The sequence below is a fragment of the Cornus florida genome, unplaced genomic scaffold (assembly GCF_030987335.1).
Source record: "Cornus florida cultivar Cherokee Brave unplaced genomic scaffold, ASM3098733v1 CherokeeBrave_3.0.0_Hap2_Chr04, whole genome shotgun sequence".
Taxonomy (NCBI): domain Eukaryota; kingdom Viridiplantae; phylum Streptophyta; class Magnoliopsida; order Cornales; family Cornaceae; genus Cornus; species Cornus florida.
This window is the reverse complement of record NW_026775574.1, coordinates 30043111-30057435: the sequence shown is the minus strand read 5'-3', so window position 1 is coordinate 30057435 and position 14325 is coordinate 30043111. Positions and strand designations below refer to the sequence as shown.

Sequence of the window (14325 nt, the reverse complement as noted above, 5' to 3'; positions counted from 1 at the left end):
GGAGCAATGGAATCTTCAAATCTTGAGTCCTGTACCTGAAATATGCCCCAGTATCATAGGGGTGAGTAACATAAAACTACTCGTAGGAGATGAGCATGCATCGACCTAGCATTTTACAATTTTATCACCTTATGGTGAAACATGTTAAAGGGGCTCATGCCACCTAACGTCTATGTCAAGATGAGACACAAGGAGCATCCTAAGCTACCTAGATCATTTCTATCATAATCACATTGTCATGTAATTCAAACAACATGGAAACATGTTATACAAGGCAACAAGAGATACATTCTCAAAGTCTTCAACTTGAAATCCAAAATACGAAAATAACAAGTGTGGCTCATGCCACCTAACGTCTATGTTCAAAATGAATCTATAAGGTCATTCCTAAACTACATTTGAACATCAAAACACAAATTATGATATCGATGCAATTTAACCAATAATGAAACTTCCAATACAACGCATGAAGCATGCTTTCACAAAGCTACATCTTAAGCTCAAAATATGAAATCAAATAAGGAACAACAAGTTACGATATCATCTAGTTATCAACTTGAAATGAAATACGAAATCAAACAAAGTGGATACTTGGACGTCACGCCAGATCAGACCGACAACATAGTTACTTTAGGATTACTAGCCCATGGGTAACCTCCCTATGTGCGCACTAGACTATATAAAGGGACAATCCCCCGTACTAGAACCAAATCCTAGCCTTAGCCAAACAACAACATCCCCAAGTTTCCAAAATCAACAAATTGTGCAACAACGTATATATATATCAACATTTATATACAAGATATCAACTTTTACCAAGCACAATCCAAATTTTGGAACTTATACAATATATGCTCAAAATTCACAACTACTATGGCATGTAAGATGTCAAATACAAAGTGTGCAATTCCGTACACATAGCAACAATATATTCAATAAGGAAAAACATATTCTCATGAATATAAAAGTAACAACTATGTTATCCAATGCTCAAAAATAATCAAGTGAACATACATCAAATCCAAATCCATGATTTAAATATAGAAACAACTTCCAAAATGCAATTAAATCCATGGATCAATAAAGTAGAATTTAATTAAACATAAATAGTTAAATTCTCTAAATTCCAAGTTAATCCAAATAACCTCAATTTAATATATATTGAAAGACATGTCATGGTCATCATATATATAACATCAAATGACAAGTTAAGTGATTAAAACACTTAAAACAAAATTAATCAAGCTAATTAATTAATTTCCTCTAGATTTTTAAAAATTCCAAATGCCCTCAATTTAATCTATGTTAGAGAACATGCCAAGGCCTATTTAAATACCACATTACAACTTGATTTAATGATTGATACAACCATGTGAATTAAACTTTCACTAAAGATAAATATTAAATAACAGTTGTAATTCTTAATCAAATGATCCAAATTTAATATATGTTAACTAACATATCTAAGCATAATTTTCTAGCATGTTACAATTCAAATTAAAGTTATATATCATCATAAATTTTAAATCTTATAGAAAGAAATAAAAATTACTAACTTTCTAAATTTGATACAAGGCATACATATATGTTGTATAATCATGGCAAACACACAATACAACACACAAATAATCCTAAAACATTCCCTACCTCAATTGGAATGAAAATTCCAAATACCACCGAAATGAAATCGCCCCAAATTTTCGGTTCGCAAAACAGATTTTTCAGCTTGCTACATTCAACTTGTAAAATTCATAAAAAATTTAATTCTAACCCAAATTGAATGAATCCAAAGCCCAATGAAAGCTTAAACACTGTAATTTGATAATTTCAATTTAGTTTAACAAAATATTTTCCCAATTGAAACAGTTTTGAACCACAACTTTGAAACAAATTCTGTCCAGAAAACACATTTTCAGCCTGTAGCTTCCAACTTTGAAAATTCATGAAAAATTCATTTGACATCCAAATTGGGCAAACCTAATTTATTTTAGAAGTAAACATATGAGAGTGTAAAAATGGAAATTTAAGCCATGATCCAATGTCAAAAAGTTAGTGAAATAAATCATCAAAAAATATGTTTTCCAGCTGAAATAAAAACATGGACAGCAGATAGTTTCTGATATTTAAAAAACATTTAGAAATTCTCTAAAATCGTGAAAAAAATTTGAGTAGTGTCAAACCCATGGGGGAAGTTCCAGGAAAAATTTCAAAGTAATTGAAGCACCACAGCTCCATATAAAAATTCATTTTCCAGACTGAAAAGAAAAAGTTTCAAATTTCCAACAACTAGCTTGCAACTTCAAAAATTCATAACTAATTCATTTTAAATCCAAATTAAATGAAACCAAAACTAAATGAAAGCTAATTGAATATATTTTCATATTCTATATTTAATTTGAGAAGATTGATTTCAAGTTAAAATAGTTTAAGGGCAAAATACAAGTCTTTCTCTTTCATGCATGTAAAACACTCAATAATGACATAAAAATACTTCAAAATAATAGATCAATACCTCACTAGAGAATTGAATCTCTAGATACAAAGCAAAACTAGGAGTTAGGCTAGATCCTTCAAGGGTTTTGAAGAGGAGAGTGGGAGGAGCCTAAAGTATTCCAAGTTCAAAGTTCTAAGGTGAGTGAAAGGGCACCAAAAATGAAGTCAAAGCTACTAGTCAAGCTTTTCTCCAATGGTGGTTTCCTTAGGGTTCTTCAGAGGAAAGTGATGAATGAATTAAAATGTGTAAACCCTAAGCTAAATTGGTGGGCTTCTCCACTCACTAGGTGCTCTTGCATTACCTCTCACACACACACTAATGCAAGATTAAAGGTGAGTCCTACACTTGTCATGAATCCAAGTAAGCTTCCAAGATTAAATATTAACCCTACACTTGTCAACCATCCATGCCAACAAGTGCACCAATCCTAGGATAACAAGTGGGTGAATCTCCACTCTCTATGTGTCATGAGATTAAGCCTCCACGTGGTTCCACCATAAAATCAACAAGTGGCACCATAGGAATGTGACACTGTCACATTTTTCAGAAATTGCAAAAAGGCCCTTTTTGAAAATATCTTCCAATTTAATTTGCAAAATGGTCCCTAAGACAAAAAATAATTACTTTACTTAATTACCCAAAAACCCCTCAAGTTATGGATAATTACAAAAAGTCTTATTTTCATGACGTTTACAAAGAAAGTAAGCATTTAATATGCATTTCTACCAAAGTAAAAATGTAGATTTCATGGAATTTAAATATCATGGACGTATGGCAAGCCGGAATCAAATCCGAGCACAAAAAGTGAGGTTAAGCAAGGAAAAATGAAAAATGACTAAAGGACGAAAAAGGGAAAAGACGAAAAAATGAATAATGTCAAAAAAGCAAAAAAAAATGTGAAAATGACTCGGTCCTCAAAGGAAGTTGTCAATCCAAAGGAAAGAGTCTCAGAAACCATTTCCGAGTACTCCAAACGACACTAAAAGGCGGGAAATCGAACCCGAAAAGGAAAAGACAATGAAAAAAATTTATCCGCAAAATTTAAAGAAAGGGAAAGAAATGAAAATGACCGGGTCATTACAACCTTCCCACCTTAAAGGGATTTCGTCCGCGAAATCCAGCCCCAAGAAACTAAAGGTGAAACCAGGATAACTACGGAGTATATCTCCGAGTACCCCACACAACGTGCTACAAAGCAATCCCAAAGCTGAAAGACAACATACAAACCAATATCATTCGCACCCACGTGCTTACGACAGGACAACCTCTTGAAAGGAAATTGACCACACGGTCACACGATTAGTCAAAAGTCACACACAAAGAACCTAAGGTTGGATAAAGGAACAGAAGACAATAACCATAAACATTCCTCCTAATGAACCATCATACCGATCCAAAAACAACTACCAAAAGAACTCCAAGATAACCACGTATCAAATCAAGGTACACAACAAAGACAATGTGGCAGTATGAATAGCGACCATAACCTGCCCACACTTACTCGTCAGTAAGGTAGCATGACGGTACTAGGTACTAATTCATGACCTGCCTCCCACTAGGTCTACCCATGAAACCTCTCGATACAAATGACATTAATGTCGGGAAAGGATCATCACTAAATGCACTACGAAAACCAGGCATCGTGTGAGAGTTGGGGTAGCTAATCCCAAAACTTTGACAACAATGTCATAGACACCGCTACGCTTAAGGTCTTAAATCCTCAATACAACAAAACCAACAACTCCAATGTCTTAAAACACTCCTATTAACAACATCAATCAAAAATCCAAAGCCTGCCAGATAAATCAACACCACCATGAATCAAAACGAACCTCAATACAAGACATTTCATCGAAAGTCCCACATATCTCCTCCCTGAAACAGGTCAACTACAAAACCACACCGAAATCAAATATCAGATCCACATCCCTATCATGGATAACTAAGTCCTTGAAAAACAAGTCTACCACGTGGCATACACATCAAAATTCTGACATCCATGGTCATAAAAAAAAGAGTCTCTCAAAACCGTGCTTGGCAATACCAGGCTAAATCAAAATTCCTCAATTTCATTCCATACCCAATCACTGGAATTACAATTCCTCAAAACGATGCCTAGCCATAACTAGGACGAGAAAAATTCACAAACAAGCCGAATCCAACTGCGATCCTTCAAAACCTCTCCTAAGGGTCAACCACATCCAGGTCTCCAAAATAAAAACAAGTCTCCAAAAGGCATCCTCAAAAGAGCATCGAACTCCCCTCACGAATCAAAAAGATCCTCAATAATATGGACACAAGTCCTCGTAAAATGATCTCACACAAATGAACTCACCCTGAGCACCATAACTCCATCAACAAACACGGTAAAAACTCCCCAAGGGAAGACACGAAAGAAGGAAAACCACTAGTCCTAAGAAGGACAACACCACGACTCCACCTCTGAAACCAAAGACAACAAGGTCAAAGACTTCACCCCCTACTTAGAAGTAAGTCGACCAAAATCTATCAAATCCTCACCAAGGACTCAAGATAACAACGATGATCCTCATTGACCAACTAGCCCCAAAACAGTGCACAACGCAACGGAGGGAAAAGACTCACTCCTTTTGAAGTCCCTAACACGAACCAGCACAAAACCATTGTGGAAACCCGCATACAGACTACGTGCAACCAAGGGAAACGAATGGGAAAACCAAACCTGAAAGTCATACATATGACAAGGAATGCAACTACCAAAAAGAAAATCTACTTACATAGATGAAAATCAAAAACACATGCTGCACGTCTCCACATAAACACAAAAGCATGTCATTAAAGCGCAGTAACAACATTGCATCTCAAAGCATATAAGAAAGGCATGCTATTGACACATAACAAGAAGGCAAACGTGGATAGACCTCCACCTACTCATGCATCACAATATCATAAATCATACTACTAATATGGTAGTAAATGAAACTGCAAAAAACAAAAGTGATGCAACAATGAACCCTATGGACATCGTGTCCAAGAGTGCCTAGGTAAAAAGGAAGGACCAGTCCTAGCCATACACTGACTCCAAAAACCAATGCAACAACAACCTGTCTCAAAACAAACGTGAGCCCTTACCATAATGGTAAGACTCCTACAATCCATCTCTGAATCTAAGGGTGACACTACAAGTGACACTAACAATGCAATACTTTTTCTACCCGAAGCATCTATTAATCGACTTAACCCCAAAAGCGTTATCGCACAAGGAGAACTCAAAGAAAATGGCAACTCTAGCCATACAATCAGACAACCAAATCGATCACTTCGACTGATCCCCAAAACAACCATCATCATTATCAATCAAAAGGACTACACCTGTCAGAACAAAACCTAACGCTGATTCCATCCAAACTGCACTCGTAGCTTGCCAGTACGGTAGCATGACAGTGCCATGCACCCGCCCACAACGTACCCGCCCACGAAAATTGCAATCTCAGAGGAACCTTCCAAAACAACCAAGGATCCCAAAAGGTCCGAAACCTAACCATGGCCTAAAATCAACAAATCCAGTACTACGGTTGTGCCTAATGGCTCACCCCACGAGAGCCTAAACAAAAGGTGTCTCTCCACATACCTTAAAACCAACTCTAGGTCAACAACAACCTAAACTACAATACAACCGTGACTACAATCACCATCAACCTCAACTCGAACCTCAATGACCAATCTCATGTCATGCCAAATATGCAACACAGTTATGCATATACAAATCTGATCTAGAATACATCATATGTTATGCTCTTTACATAATAATTAAATCATGCTAAACAAACGGCATACCACATGTAGCATGTAAATACATAAACATGTTATCAAACCAAAACATGTTATCATGAAACATATAAACACATAGAGCATGGCAATATAAGCATGATATGCACCCAAAACCCGTCGTCCAAGGTATTCAAACCAAGAAGCTCTGATACAACTTGTAACGACCCGGATTTCTCAACCCCGTGCGTTAGTGATGAACCAAAAGTTGACCCGATAACGGACCCGAAATGCGGAAGCGAAAGAAGCCAAATGACCTCAAGAGATGTACGTCATCCCTAAGGCCCCAAAATGACTCTCCATGAAGCCATGGAACTCAAATGAGCCAAGCAAATGAAGCAAGAATGCCTAACCCGAAAAGAGATGAACTAATGGCAAAATGGTCATTTCTCACTGAAAAGGGTGCTACCGTGCACACCATTGGAAGGACAACGAAAAATGAACAAAATTAGACTCAAGAATCGTCTGATTCTGAGTCCGGGCAGAAAAGATATGAAATTCCAACACCCGATGCGAAAGTTATAAGGCAATGACTTAACATTTTCTAATATTTTCATAATAAACTTTGAAAACAAAAGTGCATAGAAAATGAGATACATGTCATTGGCCTCCGACCTCATCTCATACATGTTAAATACATTGAAAAGAGTGCACTTACGTACACTTTACATATACGAATCAACGAATACAAGTTTAAACAAATAAGGCTACAAAGAGGCATCTTATGCTAACACTTGCATAAAATAGAAAGTTAGAAACTGTAAGCCATCCAAGGAGCAATGGAATCTTCAAATCCTGAGTCCTGTACCTGAAATATGCCCCAGTATCGTAGGGGTGAGTAACATAAAGCTACTCGTAGGAGATGAGCATGCATCGACCTAGCGTTTTACACTTTTATCACCTTATGGTGAAACATGTTAAAGGGGCTCATGCCACCTAACGTCTATGTCAAGATGAGACCCAGGGAGCATCCTAAGCTACCTAGATCATTTATATCATTATCACATTGTTCATGAAATTCAAACAATATAGAAACATGTTATACAAGGCAACAAGATATAGATTCTCAAAGTCTTCAATTTGAAATCCAAAATACGAAAACAACAAGTGTGGGTCATGCCACCTAACGTCTATGTTCAAAATGAATCTATAAGGTTATTCCTAAACTACATTTGAACATCAAAACACAGATTATGATATCGATGCAATTTAACCAACAATGAAACTTCCAATACAACGCATGAAGTATGCTTTCACAAAGCTACATCTTAAGCTCAAAATATGAAATCAAATAAGGAACAACAAGTTACGATATCATCTAGTTATTAACTTGAAATGAAATACAAAATCAAACAAAGTGGATACTCGGACGTCACGCCGGATTAGACCGACAACATAGTTACTTTAGGGTTACTTGCCCATGGGTAACCTCCCTATGTGTGCACTAGACTATATAGAGGGACAATTCCCCTTACTAGAACCAAGTCCTAGCCGTAGCCAAACAACGACATCCCCAAGTTTCCAAAATCAAAAAATTGTGCAACAACGTATATATATATCAACATGTATATACAAGATATCAATTATTTACCAAGTACAATCCAAATTTTGGAAACTTATACAATACATGCTCAAAATTCACAACTACTATGGCATGTAAGATGTCAAATACAAAGTGTGCAATTCCTTATACATAGCAACAATATATTCAATAAGGAAAAACATATTCTCATGAATATAAAAGCAATAACTATGTTATCCAATGCTCAAAAGTAATCAAGTAAACATACATCAAATCCAAATTCATGATTTAAATATAGAAACAACTTCCAAAATGTAATTAAATCCATGGAATAATAAAGTAGAATTTAATTAAACATAAATAATTAAATTCTCTAAATTTCAAGTTAATCCAAATAACCTCAATTTAATATATATTGAAAGACATGTCATGGTCATCATATATAAAACATCAAATGACAAGTTAAGTGATTAAAACACTAAAAACAAAATTAATCAAGCTAATTAATTAATTTCCTCTAGATTTTTAAACAATTCTAAATGCCCTCAATTTAATCTATGTTAGAGAACATGCCAAGGCCTATTTAAATACCACATTACAACTTGATTTAATGATTGATACAACCATGTGAATTAAACTTTCACTAAAGATAAATATTAAATAAAAGTTGTAATTTTTAATCAAATAATCCAAATTTAATATATGTTAACCAACATATCTAAGCATAATTTCCTAGTATGTTACAATTCAAATCAAAGTTATACATCATTATAAATTTTAAATCTTATAGAGAGAAATAAAAATTACTAACTTTCTACATTTGATACAAGGCATACATATATGTTGTATAATCATGGCAAACACACAATACAACACATAAATAATCCTAAAACATTCCCTACCTCAATTGGAATGAAAATCCCAATTACCACCGAAATGAAATCGCCCCAAATTTTTAGTTCGCAAAACAGATTTTTCAGCTTGCTACCTTCAACTTGTAAAATTCATAAAAAATTTAATTCTAACCCAAATTGAATGAATCCAAAGCCCAATGAAAGCTTAAACACTGTAATTTGATAATATCAATTTAGTTTAACAAAATATTTTCCCAATAGAAATATTTTTGAACCACAACTTTGAAACAAATTCTGCCCAGAAAACACATTTTCAGTTTGTAGCTTCCAACTTTGAAAATTCATGAAAAATTCATTTGACATCCAAATTAGGCAAACCTAATTTATTTTGAAGTAAACATATGATAGTGTAAAACTGGAAATTTAAGCCATGATTCAATGTCAAAAAGTTAGTCAAATAAATCATCTAAAAATATGTTTTCCAGTTGAAATAAAAACAATGGACAGCAGATAGTTTCGGATTTTTAAAAAAAAATTAGAAATTCTCTAAAATCGTGAAAAAATTCTGAGTAGTGTCAAACCCATGGGGGAAGTTCCAGTAAAAATTTTAAGGTAATTGAAGCACCACAACTCCATATAAAAATTCATTTTCCAGACCAAAAAGGAAAAGCTTCAAATTTCCAGCAACTAGCTTGCAACTTCAAAATTTCATAACTAATTCATTTTAAATCCAAATTACGTGAAACCAAAACTAAATGAAAGCTAATTGAATATATTTTCATATTCTATATTTAATTTGAGAAGATTGATTTCAAGTTAAAACAGTTTAAGGGCAAAATACAAGTCTTTCTCTTCCATGCATGTAAAACACTCAATAATGACATAAAAATACTTCAAAATAATAGATCAATACCTCACTAGAGAATTGAATCTCTAGATACCAAAGCAAAACTAGGAGTTAGGCTAGATCCTTCAAGGGTTTTGAAGAGGAGAGTGGGAGGAGCCTAAAGTATTCCAAGTTCAAAGTTCTAAGGTGAGTGAAAGGGCACCAAAAATGAAGTTAAAGCTACTAGTCAAGCTTTTCTCCAATGGTGGCTTCCTTAGGGTTCTTGAGAGGAAAGTGATGAATGAATTAAAATGTGTAAACCCTAAGCTAAATTGGTGAGCTTCTCCACTCACTAGGTGCTCTTGCACTACCTCTCACACATACACTAATGCAAGACTAAAGGTGAGTCCTACACTTGTCTTGAATCCAAGTAAGCTTCCAAGATTAAATATTAACCCTACACTTGTCAACGATCTATGCCAACAAGTGCACCAATCCTAGGGCAACAAGTGGGTGAATCTCCACCCTCCATGTGTCATGAGATTAAGCCTCCAAGTGGTTCCACCACAAAATCAACAAGTGGCACCATAGGAATGTGACACTTGTCACATTTTTCGAAAATTACAAAAAGGTCCTTTTTGAAAATATCTTCCAATTTAATTTGCAAAATGGTCCCTAAGACAAAAAATAATTACTTTACTTAATTACCCAAAAACCCCTCAAGTTATGGATAATTACAAAAAGTCTTGTTTTCATAACTTTTACAAAAAAAGTAAGCATTTAATATGCATTTCTAACAAAATAAAAATGTAGATTTCATGGAATTTAAATATCATGGACGTATGGCAAGCCGGAATCAAATCCGAGCACAAAAAGTGAGGTTAAGTAAGGAAAAATGAAAAATGACTAAAGGACGAAAAAGGGAAAAGACGAAAAAATGAATAATGTCAAAGAAACAAAAAAATGTGGAAATGACTCGGTCCTCAAAGGAAATTGTCAATCCAAAGGAAAGAGTCTCAGAAAGCATTTCCGAGCACTCGAGACGACACTAAGAGGCGGGAAATCGAACCCAAAAAGGAAAAGACAATGAAAAAAATTTATCCACAAAATTTGAAGAAAGGGAAAAAAATGAAAATGACCGGGTCATTACACGATCCCTATTCACTCTTGCTACGTTAGTAGTAGTGTTGGTAGTGGTTTTTATAAATTTAAATTTGACCCAAAAGGCTTTTCTTGAACCGCACATTCACTACATCAATTTGGCGTGCACGAGCGGCAAATTAGCCCGTCAAATTTTGGCGCCGTTGTCGGGGACTTGTTGATTAGATTTGGCAACGTCAGATTCGTGGAATTGATTAGGATTAGTACTCTTTTGATCTTGTTTTTACTTTATTTTTATTTTTCTTTTTGGTTACTTATTGTGTTGTTCTTACTTAACAAGGTGCATTGAGCAAGAGGCAAGCAAAGGAGTATCCAAGCAAAGGAGCTAAGCAAAGCAAGGAAAAATGCTAAAAAACTTTAAAAAAATTTGCTAAGCTAAGTTTTAAAATTTGGAGTTGAAGTGCTAAAGGACCTTTGTGAGATTTTCTTTACTCAACCCCTTAGTTAAATCGTCGGCCTGCGTGGAGGCTTATTTTTTATTGTCTTGCATCATTGAGTTAAAGTATGGGAGTATGAATTTAATGTTTGTGGAAGAAGTCTAATTGCATTATTGTGAAGGCATAGTGTTTGTCATTCTTTGTGTTTGTTGTGTTTTGTATTGTGCATGCATGGGCGTCGTTCATTGAGACCAACTCTTGCCCCTCTTGATTTGCATCTTGAATCTATCGTTAGAAATCCTAGGGGAAGAAGAAGTTCAAATAGAGCCAATCTTTCAATGGATGACCATAATGATAATCATGTTGAGGACATTAGTCACATAGACCAACAAGGTATCCTTCATCCCAATGTGCACAATGAGAACATACAAGTACCATTAGGCATGCCTAGGACATTCATTCACCAACCACCACAACAACAAGGCCAAGTTCCATATGGAATGCCAAGGCCAATGTATGCTCCACAACCTCCCATCAACAATCAAGGAATTCAAAACCAAGGTGTTCATGTTGCACCTCAAGTAGCTAATCCACCTCTTACTTTAAGAGATCATTATGTGCCTAATGAATACAATGCACCTACATGCATCCAATTGCCTCCATTTAGAGCACATCATTATGAAATTAAGCCACAAACCATTCAAATGCTTCCTAACTATCATGGACTTCCAAGTGAAGAACCTTACAAGCATTTGGATGAGTTTCTTAAAGTATGTTCCATCGTAAAATATACGGACATGCCAGAAGAGGTTTTAAGACTCAAACTTTTTCCATTCACCTTAAAAGACAAGGCAAAGTATTGGTTTAACAATCTTAGGCCTTTTTCAATCACTTCTTGGGCAGAAATGCAACAAGAGTTCTTGAAGAAGTACTATTTGGTTTCTAAGACCAATGCCATAAGGACCTCAATTCGAGAATTTTCACATAGGGATGGAGAAACGTTTCATGAGGCATGGGAACGCTTCAATGAATTACTTAGGAAGTGTCCACATCATGACATGCCTAAATGGCAATTAGTTCAATACTTCTTTGAGAGCTTATCGGACAACTATAAGGGTATGGTTGATGCTTCCATGGGTGGCTCATACATTGATAGGCATGAGGATGACGTGTGGCGTCTCTATGAAAGCATGAGTGAAAATTCTTTGCATAGAATACTATCATCCAAAAATAGTAGAAATTCACAAGGTAGGAAGAGTGTTGGCTTACATCAAGTCGAACATTCAACTGAAATAGCCGCCGAAATGAAGTCTTTGTCTCAAAGGTTTGATCAATTTTTTATTAACCAAAACTCGGCGAACCAAGTATCTTCCTTCCCTAACCATTCTCATCGTGCAACAAATGAAACATGTATGACTTATTCTAGTGTTCTTCATTCTACTTCTCATTGTCCTCACGGACAAGTGCAAAGTGAACCTAATGAACAAGTCAATACGGCTTTTGTGAACCAAGGGAACAATCCTTATGGTACTTATTATAATTCAAGTTGGAGGAATCATCCGAATTTCTCTTAGAAAAACCAAGGAGAGGGCTCAAACCCTTCCTAAGGCGGTTTTCAAGGGAAGTACATTCCACCTCCACTTCAAAACCAAGGATTCCAAGGTTATAGACCCTATTAATCATAAGGGAATCAATTTGCTAATTCTCATTTTCCCAACCAATCCTATTCCCAAGGTAATACTAGAAGTCCCGCCTTTGAAGAAAAAGTTTTAAATGCTTTGGGCACTTTAGAGGCTAACACTCAATTGCTTCATTCTTACTCTCAATCTATTGCAAAGCTAGAAACCTAAGTAGGGCAAATAGCAAGCACTCTCAATACAAGAGAGAAGGGAAAGATGCCTATAAATGCCTCACCTAAGCAACAATGTGTTGTGGAAACCTATTCCTCATCAGAAGGCCACTCCATTGAACATGTTAATGCGATGACTACCTTGTGGAGTGGTAGGATTGTGAACAATTAAGTTGGAGTGTCTAATAAAGAGAGTGAACCGATGCAATCTCAAGTTGTCACCCGTCCCGTTTCATATCCCATTCCTCCTTCATTGCATATATATGACCTTGTAGATGAGAAAGTCTTAAAAGATGTGTTTGAAAAAGAAATTTTGAAAAAGGATGTTGAAAAGGTTTTATTGAAAAATGATTTGAAAACTTCTTGTGTTGAAGAGAGTTCAAAAGAAAATTTTGAAAAAGTGTTTGAACCAAAGGTTCCATTTTCGGATGCCTTAAAAGGATCCATTTCAAAAGACAAGCAAAAGGCAAAAACCAATGAAATCATGGAAATGTTTAGGCAAGTGAAAGTTAATTTTCCACTATTTAATGCAATCAAGCAAATTCCGGCTTATGCCAAATTCTTGAAAGACTTGTGCACCCAAAAGCGGAAGAATGAGAGCCAAGCACCAAGAAAAGTGGTTTTGCCCGAGCAAGTAAGCTCAATTTTGTAACATAACACTCTTCCAAAGTTTAAGGACCCCGGTTCACCCACTACATCATGCATTATTGGTGATCATATCATTAATCGGGCACTTCTTGACTTAGGAGCAAGTGTTAATCTTCTTCCATACTCGGTTTATGTTAAATTGGGATTAGGTGAATTGAAACCGACGTCGGTAGTTTTGCCACTTGCCGACCGATCCATTAAGAAGCCTAGGGGTATAATTGAGGATGTTTTGATAAGGATTGACAAATTCTTCTTCCCGGTTGATTTCGTTGTCATAGACATGAAACCGGTTCCCAATCCTAAGAGCCAAATTCCCGTTATCCTTGGCCGTCATTTCTTGGCAACCGCTAATGCCAACATCAATTGTAGGACGGGGATAATGAAGATTTCATTTGGCCACATGAAGGTGAAGTTGAATATCTTTAATCCCGCACCCAATTCATTTGACAAATATGAAGGAGAAGTCAATGTTGTAGATGAATGTCATGATTTTCAATGCCAAGGAAATGAGCTTTTGTGTAAAACCAAAACTTCCAAAGGATCATCTTCAACCTTGCATTCTAAAAGTCTTGTTTCAAACTCTTGCTTTGAAAGGGCATGAAAGCCCAAAAGTTGTAATTGCATAGACAAGGGACCAAAGACTTCCTTTGAGCTTAGTCCAATAAGTTCTTCAAAGAACCATTTGTTGGGCGGAGTTCAAGGCATCTATCACCCCAACAAAGAGGGGATGCATTATAAGATCTTTGATCCGGGCTAAAAGAGTCCAATGTCTTGCTAGAGATGTTAA

At 35.7% G+C, this 14325-nt stretch overlaps 1 pseudogene; it reads right to left on the bottom strand.

The window, feature by feature from the left end:
* Positions 1-12002: 12002 nt before the first annotated feature.
* On the bottom strand, positions 12003-12101 carry LOC132305720 (small nucleolar RNA R71; annotated as a pseudogene).
* Between the last annotated feature and the right edge of the window lie 2224 nt (positions 12102-14325).